Source organism: Bos indicus, chromosome 5 (assembly GCF_029378745.1).
Source record: "Bos indicus isolate NIAB-ARS_2022 breed Sahiwal x Tharparkar chromosome 5, NIAB-ARS_B.indTharparkar_mat_pri_1.0, whole genome shotgun sequence".
Taxonomy (NCBI): domain Eukaryota; kingdom Metazoa; phylum Chordata; class Mammalia; order Artiodactyla; family Bovidae; genus Bos; species Bos indicus.
Genome location: NC_091764.1, coordinates 38,091,861 through 38,109,371, shown reverse-complemented (window position 1 = coordinate 38,109,371; position 17,511 = coordinate 38,091,861). Strand labels below are relative to the sequence as shown.

At 39.4% G+C, this 17,511-nt stretch overlaps 1 long non-coding RNA gene across 1 annotated transcript in view; it reads left to right on the top strand.

The window, feature by feature from the left end:
• LOC139183114 (uncharacterized) overlaps nt 1–17,511 on the top strand; it is a 235,075-nt gene that overhangs the window by 2,015 nt on the left and 215,549 nt on the right. Inside the window, exon 2 of the long non-coding RNA XR_011566597.1 lies at nt 507–650. This is a non-coding gene — a long non-coding RNA (uncharacterized lncRNA). The remainder of the gene's footprint in view (nt 1–506; nt 651–17,511) is intronic.

Below are 17,511 nucleotides of genomic sequence, written 5' to 3'. Positions count from 1 at the left end.
GATAGACTCTCTAATTGATAGAATATCTAATGGTTAAAAGGAGTTCCGCAGAAAACATTTTAAATTTATAACACAATCTTAGGGATAAAGCCTATGTTTTATTGTGTGAGAATTTTTTTTGACTCAGCCTTTCAAAACCAGTGTCTGAGTTTTGTCGACTATTAAAACGCTGCTATAAGTAGTTTGGAGAGTAGGGCTTTGGCTTGGATTGTGTAGCTGGCTTTTGAGAGCCTCAGTGGGAATGCTTGTTGGGAAAGATCCTAGTTCATGCCCTGGCTCTGCTTTTGCAGACATTGCCATGCAGACTTGTTACTTACAGTTATTGCTAATCTGTTTGTTCCACCCATGATGGTTGGAGATGATGCCCCCATGGTATCCAGGTAGGTCTGCTTCGTAATGATGCAGCCTGAGCTTTGGCCAACAGTTTCCATTTTCTCTGTCTGAAGCGTCCATTAAATCATGTCGAGAATTTCAAAGCTGAACTCTTTCTTTTCTTTTCTGTCTAGAAAGCTTGCCAAGAGCATTCCTGCCTGTGTATGAAGGGAACTGCGGAGTCACTGCAAGAAGGTTCAGAAGGATAAAAGAAACATTCCAATTTCCATGGTGTTGATCAAGAATTGTCACACACATTAGTTTTCAAGGGGCATCATGTAAGTCTTCATTTTAATATCTGTCACTGTTTGTGGTGGGAAACTGGGCCTTTTCATGGCTCCTTGCTTTACAGGAAATCTCTATAGGCCTTTTCTAAGAGTCTGTGCACTCCATCTAAGAGGAAATGCAACTTTCTGCTTTATTTACGCTCACAAGTCTGAGAGGAATACTGTATTTTGGGAACACCACATGGAACATTCCTAACTTTAATTATTTGCTTGAGGTGTCAACAACTAGGGAAACTGAGGAAGTCACAATTTCTGATATGACAGGGGCTTTTCAGGTAATACTAAGAGGTTCAAAAAGGCACCTTACCACTTTTGTGAATGCAGTCTCCCAACCGTTGTTTAATTATCTGTCAGTTAGAACACACAGGAAGAAAGCACTGAGATAGCTCAGCTTGTCTGAGAGGATAAAAGAAATCACTTTCTGGTGAAACAGCTAAAATTTAAGCTGCTTTAAGGCATTAAGTGGGGAAAATTGATTTCAGTTCATTTTCTCTCTGTTGTAGTTTTTCTAGGTGACCAAGAACAAATTCTTTAAAGAGAGGGTGACAATTATGCATAACTCCCTTTTAAAATACAGAAACCAAGTTCATTCTTACTGGCAGATTTATTTTTATGCGTGTTCACCTTGGGTTGGGAGCTATAGCCTAACACGGCTCCATCATCTTCAGGCTTCTGTTTCTAGGAATGATCAGTCCAGAAAGACAGGAGTTTTCTTCTCCTCAGTTACATACCACTGTTCTCTTTCCTTGCATTCAGCCTCCGTCTCTATCTTAACTCTGTTAAGATTATGATAATTGTCTTTTGGACATCAGGCCCAATGCATAGACTTGCCTTTCACTGTCTAACAGCAGCTTTGTACTCTGAAGTGTCATCAGAGAGAAAGTTCACTTTCAAAATATTTCTTTTCACAAGGTTTTTTGAGGGACAGTATACCAGGTGCTGGAGTACGGTGGCAAACCCAGTGGAGAAAGATCCCTGCCCTCAGAGCTTATGCTTAAGGGAAAGGGAGATCAGTTTCTTATTGACAGTCGGCTGATATTTATATAGTGTAAGCTGACCTTATATCTTCTGGAGCTTTCTCATCCCAAGATGTGTATTGGCTCACTTAAACACATTTTACCAAGGTCAGGACAGAACTCTTATTAAGAGAAAATTGTATGCACTGTGTTAGTATGCTGGTTGCTCGGTTGTGTTAGACTCTTTGTGACCCCATGGACTGTAGCCTGCCAGGCCCCTCTGTCCATGGACTTCTCCAAGCAAGAATGCGGGAAATAAAAAGTGAAAGTGAAAGTTGCTCAGTTGTGTCGGACTCCTTGTGACCCCATGGGCTGTATAGTCCATGGAATGCTCCAGGCCAGAATACTGGAGTGGGTAGCCATTCTTCTCTCCAGTGGATCTTCCCAACCCAGGGATGGAACCCAGCTCTCCTGCATTGCAGAATACTGGCTGCTGCTGCTGCTAAGTCGCGTCAGTCGTGTCTGACTCTTCGCGACCCCATGGACTGTAGCCCACCAGGCTCCTCTGTCCATGGGATTTTCCAGGCAAGAGTACTGGAGTGGGGTGCCATTGCCTTCTCCGGCAGAATACTGGAGTGGGCTGCAATTCTGTACTCCAGGTGATCTTCCTGGCCCAGGGATGGAAACATGGTCTCCTGCATTGCAGGTGGATGCTTTACTGTCTGAGCCACCAGGGAAGCCCCTTTACTGTATGAAGCCTTTGGTAATTCAGAACCAAGATCATTTGTTTTCTGCTATAGGTGTATTATTCTGGTCACCAAGATCATATGAGAACAGAGGGCCTGAAAGACAAACTCTGCCCTGAGATCCTTGTTTTAAATTTAAAGGTGAAAGCAATTGAGAAGCAACACCAGAAAAGAAAGAAAGAAAAAAAAAATCCTGCTTTCATACAGCTTGCCTCTAGTTGAGGAGGACAGAAAACAAAAAATAAATAAGTTAACATATGTTATTGTGTCAAGGGCTGTTAGGTGATATGGAAGTACTGTTGGTTACACAGTTTGCAAGGTAATCTTGCAAACACCCTTCATTCGTTTAACCAATATTTATTGAGCATCTAATATGTACCAGTCACTGTGCTTGTTGCAACTACATAATTGTTAAAATATTACCCAAATTTTAAGACTGAAATACTGAGGTGGAGTTATATTTCTAAGGTAACGGAGCTGGTAAATTGCAAAGCCAGGATCCAAACTCACAATTTCAGTTTTCAAGTCCTCTTTCTGATGCAATAGCTGTAATTTTAAAATCTGGGCCTTGAAGCAAATATTTCAATAGAAGCGTCCTTGTTTCTTCTTTCACTCCTTCACTTACTACTTAATGGCAAAATAAACATGTTTCTAGAGAAATGCATTTCTACCTTCAGGGGTTCCTTGCCCTGGGTGCTGCTGGATATTTTATCTTCAATGGATGAATTTGGTAACCTAAAAGTTCATTATGACTTGCAAATGAAAAGTATGTTTGTGTGTTTTAAAATTTGCATTTATAAACTTTCCTTTAAGTGAGTTTAAAGAAATTCACTTACTATAATCTTCCCCTCCCTGTTTCATAGTCTTTAGTTAATTTTCTTTCTTCAATTTCCTCTGGTTAAATAAATTCAAAGTTCGATCTTTTGACTCTTTTCTAAACTATATTTGGAAAGTCTTTCAAACCTCATTTTTTGCTGAATTCTTAAAAGCCCATGGCTTTCTGAATTCATCCTTTACCTGGGAAACAGGAGAAATTTTGGGAAATAATCTGAGTTGAAGTCTATTTCTACTGCATTACAAAAGTTTCCTGAAGTAGGCAGTTTAAAATAAAATTAGAACAGTTGTGGAAAAGTCAGCACAGAGTTGCAAATTGTAGTATTTACAGGCCAGAGAAACCAGACTTCTTTTACTGACTGTTTACACAGGAATTTTCCTTGATTTGTGTTTTTAACCTTCTTCTCATTCCTTTTTTTTTTTTGCCATGTGATGGATCCATCTTCAGTAAAAAGTTTTCAACTGATTTTATACCAGAATGAGCATAGCATTGAGTATATGAAGAAAGTCAGGACATTGCAGTGGACAGAGCACGGCAATTTAAAAAAATAATTGAGCAGCTTGTATAATTGATAATCTTTAAAAAGACAAAATACACTTTAAAAATACAAGAGCAACTTTTGTTCAATGTAGAGATTATTACATACATTACTGGTATGGTCTATCATTTTGACCACATTTTCCTCCTACAAAATTTGTAATCATATATTATGGACTTCTTCTGTGTCAATTTTTTTTGTTTTTGGTCAGCTTCATTTTTATGGCTCTTTAATGGACTGATATAATTTCTCTATTTGCCTGCTACTATTTAAGTTATTTCTATTTTTCACTCTTATTAATAAGGCTATAATAAATATTCTTAAAGTAAAATATTTAAGTTCCTTAAACTAATTCACAGAAGTCATTAGATCAAAGGGTATATAAGATTCTTTTAAGGCTTTGCTAGTTTTGTCAGATTTTTCTCAAAACTCTTTATTTCTACTAGTAATAAATGGTGAGCTAAAATGTTGAATAAGAAACTTTAAAATGTATAAAGTACAATATGCAAATTTAAAAAGTAGATTTTAGATAATTTCAACAACTAAATACATTCCAATTCTTTATTTTTTGGAGATTTTCTATTGGAAGACCTTCCTAAAGGAAAAAACAGGAACACTATTATAATTGAGAAGCTCTGTGGAGCCTGCTGAGAGGGCAGTCAGGAAATTTGGTCTCTAGTCCTGGCCTTGCTACTTACTGATGTGTGTGACTCCAAGCCAGCCCAGTTAGCCTGCCAGGGCCTTAGATTCTTTATTTGTGGTTCCAGCACAATAATTAATAGCATCTTACTTTACTCTCAAAGTGGACCATAAATCCTATACTTTCACTACTTACCTATTTGGGAGGTATTTCACCTGTTGACGTGGATGTCTTTTGTTTTGGCTGCCTCTCCTGTTTCTCTCATTATGTTTTGTAAAACCACTCTTTCCCACATCATAGACTCTTTTGCAGCCTACACCTTGCAATCTAACTTCATCCTTAGGCACATGAACAGGCTTGGCCAGTCAGAGCACCACCTCCCTCTGCCTCAGAGATGGATCTAAATGTGGGCATGTCGCCCAAGCTACACTCCTGTGAACGATCCTGGATTTCTGATGGCTCACATGGCCTGCAATTCCTAATTTCTAGGAATTTTGCAAATCAGCTGTTAAATATAGTCATTATTAAAAATTATATAAATTTACAATTAAGTTATATTAAAATACAGCTACTGAATACTCAAGGTTCAAAGCTTTCTAATTATTGTATTTTATTATTATCTATTGTTTTAAAGTTATTTATGTGTGTTGTACCTGTATGTATGGTGGAAATACTAAACGATCTGCCCTCTGTATTGGAGGGTTCCATATTCTCAGATTCAACTAACAGATGACTGAAATTGAAACTGGATAACCCTGAATAGGAGGGCCAACTATGCTACACCATTTTACATAAGGGACTTGGGCATCCATGCATTTTGGTATCTGAGAAGGTGGTCTTGGAACCAACCCCCCAGGGATACCAAGGGCTGGCTGGCTGTAAAATGGACTAGTGCACATCCCTTCCTAACTCCATGTTTAGTGATGTCAAGTAAGTAGGCGGAAACTGACCAGGGTAGAAGTACTTACACAATAAAAATCAGCGAATGCCACAAACCAGCATTTTTTTCTCTGGGAAGCTAGTTGTCAAACATTTACTTTATTTCATTGGCTGACTCTATTGGAAGGGGACATTTTGCTTTTTTACTTTGTTGCTATGCTAGTGAAATATAATTCTGGAGTAGCCAAATAGTTGATTTGGTCATCTGTGGAGAGTTTGTTCCAAGAATTGTCCCAAGAATAATGCCCAGGAAAGCAGAGCTGAGGGGTACAGAGAGACCAGATTCTTAAGGAGGTAAGCATTTGATATTTTAGTTGAATGAGAAACAGGTTCAAACCACATTAGGTTTCTATACCTTACAAATGAAAGTCTTTTGATAATACAGATACCATGATCCCTGCAACTGCCTCATAGCTTTAATAACACAGTTCATAATATAAGATTCTAAAACTATATGAAAGGATAACTCCTTAGCTAGATTTTGAGTGCCCATAGTTACTATCTTTGAAAAAAGTCAAATAAAAATAGTCTCTAGTGAACTCACACAATCTGTCCTCACTCAGAGTAGCATTAAGCTAGCTAATAACTTAATGTTGACTAAGTTATTAATTAACATTAGCATTAATGTTAGCATTAAGTCTTATAACAATGTTAAACTCATAAGATAAATGAAATAAACTTATGTTAATAATTGCAGTTCATTTTACCAGAATTTTCTCCTTCCTTTAAAGTGTAATGTGTTTATTTTAAATTGATACTCTTTCAAAGATTTTAAAAACGTACTTTTAATTATCTTCAGATAATTAATCTTACCTATATTCAATCTTAGCACTGTTTCCAGGAAACCAATTAGAATAGAGTTACTCTGCATTTTAATAACACTGAACTTTCCCTCTTTGAATTATTGATTTCATTTTATGAAGCGCTTCCTGCCAATGTGTACCCCGAGGTACTGTTTCTTAATTAGAGACTGAGTCCAAAGTAGGTCCTACCGAGGTAGTAGGAATACTCTCCAATTTGACACTGCTTCAGTGTATATTTAACACTTAATTCCTGGCTCACTGCAGCTATGACCCATTTCACATATTGTTGATTCAAAAGAATCAAAATCCCATTGGTATGTTTACTTTCTGGTACTTGACTGTTGATAACTCAGAGGTGTTAGTGGTTAATTGTCACCATTCACAAAAACCCTGGGACCAAACCTGATAATTTGCCAAATGCTAAGATGGTTTAAATTTACCACTCACCCCTGCAAATACAGTGTTCTCCTTTTTCTCTGCCTTTAAAAAGATGTTGAAGAAAGTGTTTAGATTTGGATCACCCAAAAAATAAACTCAACAAAGAAAACCTTGACACTGATACTATTAGCTCTGCTCGAATTACTTCTGGATGTCAGAACTTCTGAATGTCTTGTTGCTAATAGCTGGCTGCCCTCTCAAGTCTATTGCTAGTTTGCCCATTACTTTTCATTAATGAGGTCATATCGTGCAACTATAACAAAAATGATTCAAATTAATATGACGGAGAACCATAGTGAAGTGGAACAAATCAACCCTCTCTTTGACTAACTTTGAGTTAGTTCCCTACAATAGCATTTGCTTTTCCTAAAGTGTATTCTGATGTTGGGAAAGATCGAAAGCAGGAGAAGGGGACGACAGAGGATGAGATGGTTAGATGCCATCACTGACTCAATGGACACAAGTTTGGGTAAACTCCGGGAGTTGGTGATGGACAGGGAGGCCTGGTGTTCTGTGGTTCATGGGGTCACAAAGAGTTGGACATGACTGAGCGACTGAACTGAACTGAACTGAACTTAAAGTGTATTCTGAGGAGCCTAGTTAGGGAAATAGGCCAGGTCAGAGTTTCTCAACATGCTGGTCTTCTGCATCTGAACCACCTGGGGTGTCTGTTAAAAAAGAGACTTTAGGGCTGTTGTGGACTCCCATCTTCTGGGAGTGGAGTTGATATTCTAGATTTTTTTAATAGTTCCTCAGGGTGATTCATACATCCTCTGGGAATAAGGATCTAATAAATTTGTGAACCACTTTTCTTGAAGATTTACAAACCAAAGCAGCACAGTAAAGGCACTGGAAAGTCCTGTAGTAGAGAGACTGCCTAACTTTTTAAACCCAGGATTTCCCCAAATTATTTAATTACAAAAAGTCTTTTTTGGGGGAATATCTGTTATTTGACCAAATACTATTGGGAAAGTTGTCTCTAACTAATCTCAGAAGAATTGGAGATTGTTTCAGGTGCTTTCTAGTTTGATACTAAAGAAGTAATGTCATATCTTTGTATGAACTTTGGATAGGAGGTGTGAATCCTGGATTTTGTACTGTTGGCTCAGCTGCTGACCAGTAATGTTCCCTTCATTCCAAGGAAGATGGGATAAAAACATGAGTTAGTATCAACACAGAACATTGCTAGAAAATTAATTTATACAGAAAGCTCCTTCTTTGGTAATGTCATCTTTTATAAGAGCAACCCATTATTACTTATGGGAATATACTTTGCCCAGACATTCTACTTCCTCATTATACACCCCTGGGAAGAGATCTGGTTACTATTTTACAATGGAAGATATGGAGAGAGGAAAAGGAGCTATTCTAGAGATGCCAATCAAATTGAACAAAGAGAAAAAAGAAATACATTTGAACAGGAAATTGAGAGGAAGTGAAAAAATTCTTTATCCTGTAGCAGCAAGGGAGAAAGGCGACCCCAGTCTTCCGTCCCACCCTTCCTCTTTTTTATTAGCCGCAAACAACACAGAGACTGGAGAGGTGCAGTGGGTAAAGAAATGGTAAATGAGGATGAACTGGGGAGCCTTCAGTAGCCTTCTCTCTGGGTGGGGCTGCCTTTTGCTTGGCTATAGAAATAGAGGGTGCCAAGATGATTACAGACAAAGGAAGTAGGGGAGACATTAGCTATAGGGAGAAGGATAAAGAGACCTTGGGGTTTCCTTTCAGATTGCTTGGGCTGGCTCACTGGGGTGGGGGGAGGCGAGGTCTTGAGCACATTTTGTCCCTGCTTCTGCCCCCTGACAGGTACTCATACCCCAGTGCCTTTGCACTTGCTGTCTCCTTTGTTTCAAATGCCTTTTTCTCTCCTACTATGTATTCATGGAACTTTGCTGATTTCTGCTAGTTTAATCCCATAATATTATACTAATGGTATATGGTTGAATTAGGAGCTCTTTGAGGGCAGGAATATTGTCTTCTTTATTTTAAATATCTTGCACTAGGCACAGCTCCTGGCATAAAGAAGCATTTCAGTACATGTTTCTTGGTGATAGCCGGGACATCAGAACCCTGAACTGGGTGCCCCCAAGCAGTGCCGTGAGTATTTGTCTGGAGTTCCACGGATGCAGAATTTTAGAACTGAAGGCTGTCTAGTAGACTCTCATCATTTTACAAATAAGAAATTGAGAGTTTACACAGGAAACAGGTAGTGACTCAGGACTCAAGCTCCCAGGGCAATGTTATTTTGACTATTCCAAGGTAGTCTGTGTCATTAAAGAAAAAATTTCTTATACTACCCAATGGTGGCAGGATATTTTCTGAATTATGGTATAAACCAGCATTTAAATTAATATTTGCATGAGTTAAAAATGCAGAATCACTGAGCTTGAAAGTGAATTGAGGAGGATATTCCACCTGCAAATAGAATTTGTTCCATCTATTTTTCTCACTCCTTGGATTTTTGCATCCCATTGTGCTCCTTTGGATTCTTGGCTTCACTTGGATGTTACAGTTAAAAACTGCTGGGTGAGAAGCTATTCTCCAGGTACTTTCAGCTTTATTGGAAAGAGAAGATCTCATAAATCACGTAAGGGAACTGGGCCTGTGGGATTGCTTAGTTGCCAAGTGAATTCTGATTGATTGCTTTGGAAAATATGTACATTTTCCAGGAGCTTATCTGAAATAAAATAAAAGATTCATACTTTCTCAGACTGAGCTCCCTCTCCACCAAATTTCAGTGACAGTCTGGTCATTTTAATAAGGTGAAAGGGCAGTTAAATCAACTGTATAAGCATTAGATGTTTAGTCAAAAACTTGAGAGCAGAACACAAATGTTATTCCAAATGGAGAAAGGTGTGGAACAACAAAGTGTCCCTAACTAAACAGAAATCAGAACCAGATTCAGGTTATAGGGCTCATGTCGACTTTATCAAACTGATTTCTAAGAATGATCAGCATACAAGAAGAATTGCTGGGGAAATCAGATGCAGCTATATCACTTCCATATCAGGCAGTGGTGTGAGTTAGGGCTTCAGGGGAACTGAAATTGAGTATGTCCAAGAATAGTGAGATAAGTGGGAGGAAGGCATTTGGATTGTAATCCTTTTAGGTCACAGAATCTGTTGAAAATTTCTAAAAGCAGTGATCCTTCTCCCTGGAAAAATTCACAGAGACATAAAAGCCTTCGGGCTATTATTTCAGGGAGTTCATAGACCCATAGACACCCAGGAATGTGGGACCCCACACGAAGGGCCTCTTACTTAGCTATTCCCCGCAAAGTCCCTAGTTTCTTCATGGGCAGCTCTGCCTGGCTGGCATCTGGGACTTCCAGTCCAGTTACACACACACACACACACACACACACACACCCTACAGGGCCAAGTCCTAGCAAATGGAAAGGACTGAACATATGCTATGAGGCTGATTCAATTTTATTCAGAGTGAACAGAAGTGGCCTTAATCCCCCACAGATTTCCTTAACTTTGTTGTATGGTGAGATCATCTGGGGGAGATTTAGACTTCTCTTAGCATTTATTCATACTTTCCTTTATAGTATGTCTGAAAGGAAAATGCAAACTTTTATTTGCACTGACTTGGTCTTTTGGCTCAGTGGTAGATTAGGTTTAGAATTGTGTCTATATTTATTCACTGGATGATCACAATTCCCATGGGTAGCAGGATCCACTTGATCCTGCAGATATATAGCTCACAGGATTTTCTAGTCTTCAGTCATTTCCATCTTATTGAATTCAATGGTGAAAGGAATTCTTTCTGCATTATTAGCCTAGCAAACATGGTAGTGAATCCCTGAACAGACATGGGAAAAGAGGGTAGATAATAACAGTCTACAACCCTTTCTGTTTATCCAGAAATCAACCATCCCCAGGAGGTTGACATATAATCCCATCCTTAATCTTTCATCCATACTTTATGTAATAACAATAATAATGATAATGATAATCATTTACACTTATATAGCTACTTTCATCTAGGGAAACTCAATGCTTTACAAACACTAATTAATTCTCCTAGTGTCCCTGTGAACTAGGTGAGGTCCATTTTACAGATGAAGCAATTGAGGCACAGGAAGGAGGAAGGGCAAGAGGCTTTCACAAGGCCATTGGGTAGTTGATGACAGAAGCCTGGAGAACTCTATACTGTTCAGGTGTCCAGAGCCAGCTGCATCTTGTGGGTGAGAGCGTGGGAGGGACCACACTAGAATGAAACCCTTGCTCTTCTGGATCTTGGTTACCTAAGCCTCAGCAGTTCATAGAAACGCAGGGCGGGTTTCCAAAGCAAACACTTTACCATTCCCACATGACGTGCAGTCTGTGAGGGGTTGTTTTTGAGGTCTAAGCAGTAGAGATGGAACTAAAATTGGCTGTTGTACATGTTTGGATAGAAAGGAGCAGAGTGAACTTGGGTGGGAAATTGCCTTTTCATTTGATGCTGCTGAGAAGCGTTGCTCACTCTATGCCAGACTGGAGCAATTGTGGCCTTGGACTGGTTTTATTCTGTTCCACCCTATGAACTTACCAATATGTACATAACAAGGATGAAGTAATTAAAGAGGGCCCCATATGCAATTTTCTAGGGACCAGGTGGAACATAGCTTCTCACTATTTACAGGCTTTTCAGTTGTAGAAAATACTGGAGTGGGTAGCCATTCCCTTCTCCAGGGGATCTTCCTGACCCAAGGATTAAACCTGGGTCTCCTGCATTACAGGCAGATTCTTTACCATCTGAGCCACCAGGGAAACCTAGAAAATTCTTAAAATTCCCCCACATAGGTGGTGCCGAGTTCCAGGTAATACGATGGTCTGTAAGAGTGCTTCTCAAACTTTAAGATGCATACAGACAACCCGGGATCTGTTAACATGCAGATGCGGGCTCAGTAATTCTGGAGCGGGGCCCAGGGTTATGACTCCAGGTGATGCCAGTGATAATGGTCCCTATGTCCTCATACAAGCAGCAAGATGCTATGCTGCTGCTATGTGATGTGCTCGGTTGTGCCTGACCCTTTGCGGCCCCATTGACTGTAGCTCGCCAGGCTCCTCTGTCCAGGGAATTTCCCAGGCAAGCATACTGGAGTGGGTTGCCATTTCCTACCCCAGAGGATCTTACTGACTCAGGGATCCAACTGCAATCTCTGCTTGGCAGGCAGATTCTTTACCACTGTGCTACCTGGGAAGCTTGAGACATTATGCTACTATCTATCAGTCTGATAGGTTCATTCCCACCTACTGCTCTGGAGTAAGTTTTGATCTCTTAGAATGAGGCTTGGGCTTAGAGAACTAAGGCCTTGGTTTGAAAATTGATGAATAATTACATATTATTAATAGTTGAGAGATTTGGGACACTAAACATTTCTGAACTTCACTTTCCATATCTTGAATGGATATAGTGAATCCTTCCCTCTTACGGTTGAAAATGAGTAAGATAACCCAATAGGAAAAGTCTGGCCTAGGCTGAGACTCTAAACATGTCCCTTTGTTTCCTGTCTTCCAAGTTCAGCTTGTCTGACTGTCTTCCCTAACAAATACTTAAGAGTTTCCCTCTGTGTCTGACAAAATCACCAACTGCATTTGCTCCAGATTGCCTTTTTCATATACTTTATACGCTTTTTCTTCCACGTGTAAAAGTCAGTATCGAATGTGAATTCTTTTTCATTATCAAATGCTTTCCTTGAGCTAATTTCTTGTCTCTTTAATGACTGTAAATGTGTCCCTTCCTTCCTGGGTTCTCATTTGATCTAAGCTACACAATGGAAGTGAGATTTGGGGTATTCACTTTAGTAGGTAAGTATTTATTGAACATCTACTGTGTTAGGCCCTGGGTATACCACTGTGAATAAAGTAGACATCTTTCCTTTCTTTCTATTGTTTTTGTAGCCTCTGTTTCATATTCTATTGTTTTCCTCTATTTCTTTGCATTGATCACTAAGGGGAAGGCTTTCTTATCTCTCCTTGCTTTTCTTTGGAACTCTGCATTCATATGGATATATCTTTCCTTTTCTCCTTTGCCTTTAGCGTTTCTTCTTTTCTCAGCTATTTGTAAGGCCTCTTCAGAAAACCATTTTGCCTTTTTGCATTTCTTTTTCTTGGGGATGCTCTTGATCACTGCCTCCTGTATAATTCACGAACCTCCATGCATAGTTCTTCAGGCACTCTATTAGATCTAATCCCTTGAATCTATTTGTCATTTCTACTGTATAATCGTAAGGGATTTGATTTAGGTCATACCTGAATGTTCTAGTGATTTTCCCTACTTTCTTCAATTTAAGTCTGAATTTTGCAATAAGGAGTTCGTGGTCTGAGCCACAGTCAGCTCCCGGACTTGTTTTTGCTGACTGTATAGAAATTATACAGTATACAGAAATTCTGTATACAGAAATTAAAAGACGCTTGCTTCTTGGAAAAAAAGCTATGACAAACCTAGACAACATATTAAAAAGCAGAGATATTACTTTGCTAACAAAGGTCTGTCTAGTCAAAGCCATGTAGTCATGTATGGTAGTCATGTATGGATGTGAGAGTTGGCTCATAAAGAAAGCTGAGTGTTGAAAAATTGATGCTTTTGAACTGTGGTGTGGGAGAAGACTCCTTGGACTGCAAGGCGATCCAACCAATCAATTCTAAAGGAAATCAGTCCCGAATAGTCATTGGAAGAACTGATGCTGAAGCTGAAACTCCAATACTTTGTGCCACCTGATGTGAAGAACTGACTCATTGGAAAAGACCCTGATGCTGGGAAAGATTGAAGGTGGGAGGAGAAGGGGATGACAGAGGATGAGATGGATGGCATCACTCACTAGATGGACATGAGTTTGAGCAAGCTTCAGGAGTTGGTGATGGATAGGGAAGCCTGGTGTGCTGCAGTCCATGGGGTCGCAAAGAGTCGGACTTGAGTGAGCAACTGAACTGAATTGACTGAACCTCTGTTTAATTTTCTGGACTACAGTGAAGTCCTCTTTTAATTCTTCATTTTTTGATCGCTTTAGACATATCTCCCTTCTTCTAGTTCCATGTTCTCTATTCTTATTGCCCATACTAATGCTTTGGTTCTTTTTCTCTGAATCTATCAGGCTGACTTAAAGCTTCTCTACTAAAAATTTTTATAAAAGCTGTTTTGTGTAACTGTCTCTGTGTAAAGCTGCCTTTTTTTTTTTTTTTTTAAATACCAACACTGAAAGTCATGTATAGTTATACATATGAAAAAAATCTGGAATAACACACACCTCATCATTAGCACTAGACTGTTAAAAGGAAATTTCTATTTCTTCTTTATGTACTTTGGTATTTTTGGAAAAAATTTCCCCCTTTCAGTCAGCAAGTTTTATCCTGTAACACAGGAAAAAAGTAAGGAGAAAAAAATTAACTGTATGGATTAATGGATAATGCAAGGAAAGATGAAGAAACAGGAAAGCAAAACTTGCAATCTTCAAATCTTCCCATTCTCACCTGTAGTTTTATGACTCAATTTCTGAATCTGTCTTATTTAAGTTTCAAGTCACTGATGCAGAACTCTGTCTTCCAGGGATCATACAGTGTCAGGAACACTGTTGGCATGAAAGCAACACTAATAGTAAAGCAACAGGAGGCATTTTTACAAGAGAAAGCACAACCCAGATGGATTTTGATAAGGCTGGTATGCGCCCCAAGAGGTCATAATTACCCACATCAAAGAAGGAGTGGCTTCTTAAGCAAATGGACTTTATCTTGCCATCTGCCAAAAATGTACCAAATGCTCTTACTTTGTTGAAAAACATCTGCACTCTTGAAACCAAGGCTTCACAGTTTTGGACTGATGAGCAGGACTGAAGAAATGCTTTTATTACTGACACGTTTGACCTCCTAGTCTTTATTTGGCACCTCGTTTCTCTTACATCCTCCTAGTTTAGACACGTCATCTACAATTTGCATAAATAAGATAGTACTGGGTGATGGCTGAGTTGGGGAGAGAGAGAAGTTATCTGATAAAAAAGTGCAGGAAGAATTTAATTTCCCCAGCTCACAGTCAATTTTCACCTACCAGCTGGTATGCTAGGCTGAGTAGCGGTCAGGTGGCAGGCTAAACTATTAGAATTTAGCTAGGACTCAATATGGCTTCTTATTAGAATCTTCTAGAGAGGCAGTTTTATTTGGAGAGCTTAATTTAATCAGCCAAACTTCAATAAAAACAACAAACAAGTCAAAACAAAACAAAACATCAAGCACAAAACCCCATGACTTTCCAAGTATCTGCTGGGACCACAAGAGGTCTTCGAACAGCACAGCTTTTAATTAGACACCATATAGTTCTCCAAAGGAAGACTGGACACTTCTGAACTTCATTCTGTTCTACATCTTTTGGTTTCAAGCACACTGGAAAAATAATTGGACAGGTAGAAAAATAGAATAGTCCAAGAATATGTTGAACATTTATAATTGTGTTTAAGGTTATTTAATATATACAAAACTCTATTACATTTCTTTACAAATAAATCTTATTTCTTGGTGGTGACGGTTTTGTCGTTGAGTCGTGTCCAACTCTTGTGACCCCACGGACTATAGCCCACCAGGCTCCTCTGTCCATGTGATTTTCCAGGCAAGAATACTAGAGTGGATTGCCACATCCTTCTCCAGGGGATCTTCCTGACCCAGGGATCAATCCAGCTCTCCTGCATTGTAGATGGTCTCCTGCATTACAGGCGGATGCTCTACCCTTGAGTTACCAGGGAAGCCCCCAAATAAGTCTTATTTCTTAAATATTACTTAATAAAGTATTTTGCCTATTTTTTTCTGCAATGGTTGTTAAATTATCAATCTTAAAAAAAAAACCAGAATACCTGGTGGCACAGTGGATGAGATTTTGCCTGCCAATGCAGGGGACACTGGTTCGATCCCCGGTCAGAGAAGATTTCACATGGCTTGGAGTAGCTAAATCTGTGTGCTACAGCTACTGAGCCCACATGCCTACAGTCTGTGCTCCACAACAGGATAAGTCACCACAATGAGATACCTGCACACTGCAACGAGGAGAAGCCCCCATTCGCGGCAACTAAAGACAGTCCATGGGCACCAACAAAGACCCAGTGCAGCCAAAAATAAATAATAAAAATAAATTTTAAAAATTAAAATAGTGTATTAAGAATCACTAAAGATATAAATAATCTAACAGAAGTAACAAGCTTGATCTAATGTTTAATATCTCTCTTTTATAATGTATAGGAATAAAATGTGTAGTGAATAACTTAAAGAAAGATGTTGGTGTTCAGAAATGAAGTCACTCTTTGGTAAGCAAACTATGTTTCTCAGGTTACTCCAATCTAGGAGGCAAAATGAGTAAATAAAACAATTATAAATTAAAAAAAAAACCAGAATAAAAATATGTTTATCCTCACACCAGAGCTTCTGCCATTGGGGCAATTTTAAGCTTTTTCCTGCTTCTCCTTTTTAGAAGTGCCATACTTGTTAGATTTTCCATGCATTTGATAGAAGTGTTTGAGGCTAATTTTTATGCTTTGTGGTATTAATTCTCTTTCCTTGTTTTCAGTGTTACTTGGGGGGTATATTCCGCTGTGTTGTTTCCAACTCCACCACTTTCTAGAGAGTTCTGGGTATAACATTTTAGAAGGTATGCCTATGGAAGATAATCTAGATGTCAAAAGACCTGAAGACCATGCTGGTGGTTTAGTCACTAAGTTGTGTCCGACTCTTGCAACCCCATGGACTATAGCCCACCAAGCTCCTCTGTCCATGGTATTCTCCATGCAAGAATACTGGAATGAGTTGGTTGCCATTTCCTTTTCTGAGGGAACTTCCTGACCCAGGAACTGAACCCAGGTCTCCTGCATTGCAGGCAGATTCTTTACCAACTGTGCTACAAGGGAAGCCCGAAGACCATGCTGAGTGATGAGCATTTGAAGGAAATACTGGCAAATGTCTTAGAAAAATTATAGTGTAAAATTGTAAGGTGATGGCTTCCTTAGTATATTTGCTTTCTTAATGAAAGTTTTCTTTCTTAATCAAAGAAAACTTAGATCCTTCAAGGTTGCAACCCTTGTTCTTTGAAGTGCAACTTCCTTTAGGGCAAGGATGGTACTCATCATTCATCTGTGTTGCTGCTCCCTCTTCCTGTTCATGATCTATAGCAGTGATTGATAAGCATTCTTTTCGGTTGAATCTGGACATAGCCTCAGAGTCTTTCTCAACAGTACTCCAGACAGCCACTACTAATTGATTGCTGTTGGCATTAAAGATGACGCTTATTTGCAATCCTTACCTTAAAGCTCTCTTGCTAAGTACTGCTGCCAGGAGGATAATTCTGCCTTTCAACCACTGAAGAGGCTTTATGATCCTTATTTGAACACCTAGAAAACAGTTGAGACAAGATTGGAATATTTTACTAGAACTGCAATCAAGGCTAGGTGAGTAACAGAGTGGGAACAGAGTAACATAAAACCAGACAGTCTTGTCCATTTTCCTCTACCCATTCCTAGCACATGATCCCCTAGAAAGATTCATCCCTGCATAGTGTCTGGTCTTCCATGAAGGGAAATCATTTTTAACTCCAGCTTTCTGGGAATATTTTTTGTGTCTTCAGGATTTCAAAATTTAGACCCAAGTAAATGAAGCTCTGAGGAGAAGGCAATGGCACCCCACTCCAGTACTCTTGCCTGGAAAATCCCATGGATGGAGGAGCCTGGTGGGCTGCAGTCCATGGGGTCGCTAAGAGTCAGACACGACTGAGCGGCTTCACTTTCACTTTTCACTTCCATGCATTGGAGAAGGAAATGGCAACCCACTCCAGTGTTCTTGCCTGGAGAATCCCAGGGACAGAGGAGCCTGGTGGGCTGTCGTCTATGGGGTCGCACAGAGTCGGACACGACTGACGTGATTTAGCAGCAGCAGCAGCGGCAGCAAATGAAGCTCTGAGAGAGAGAGAGAGAGAGAGAAAGAAATTGCTCTGTTTGTTT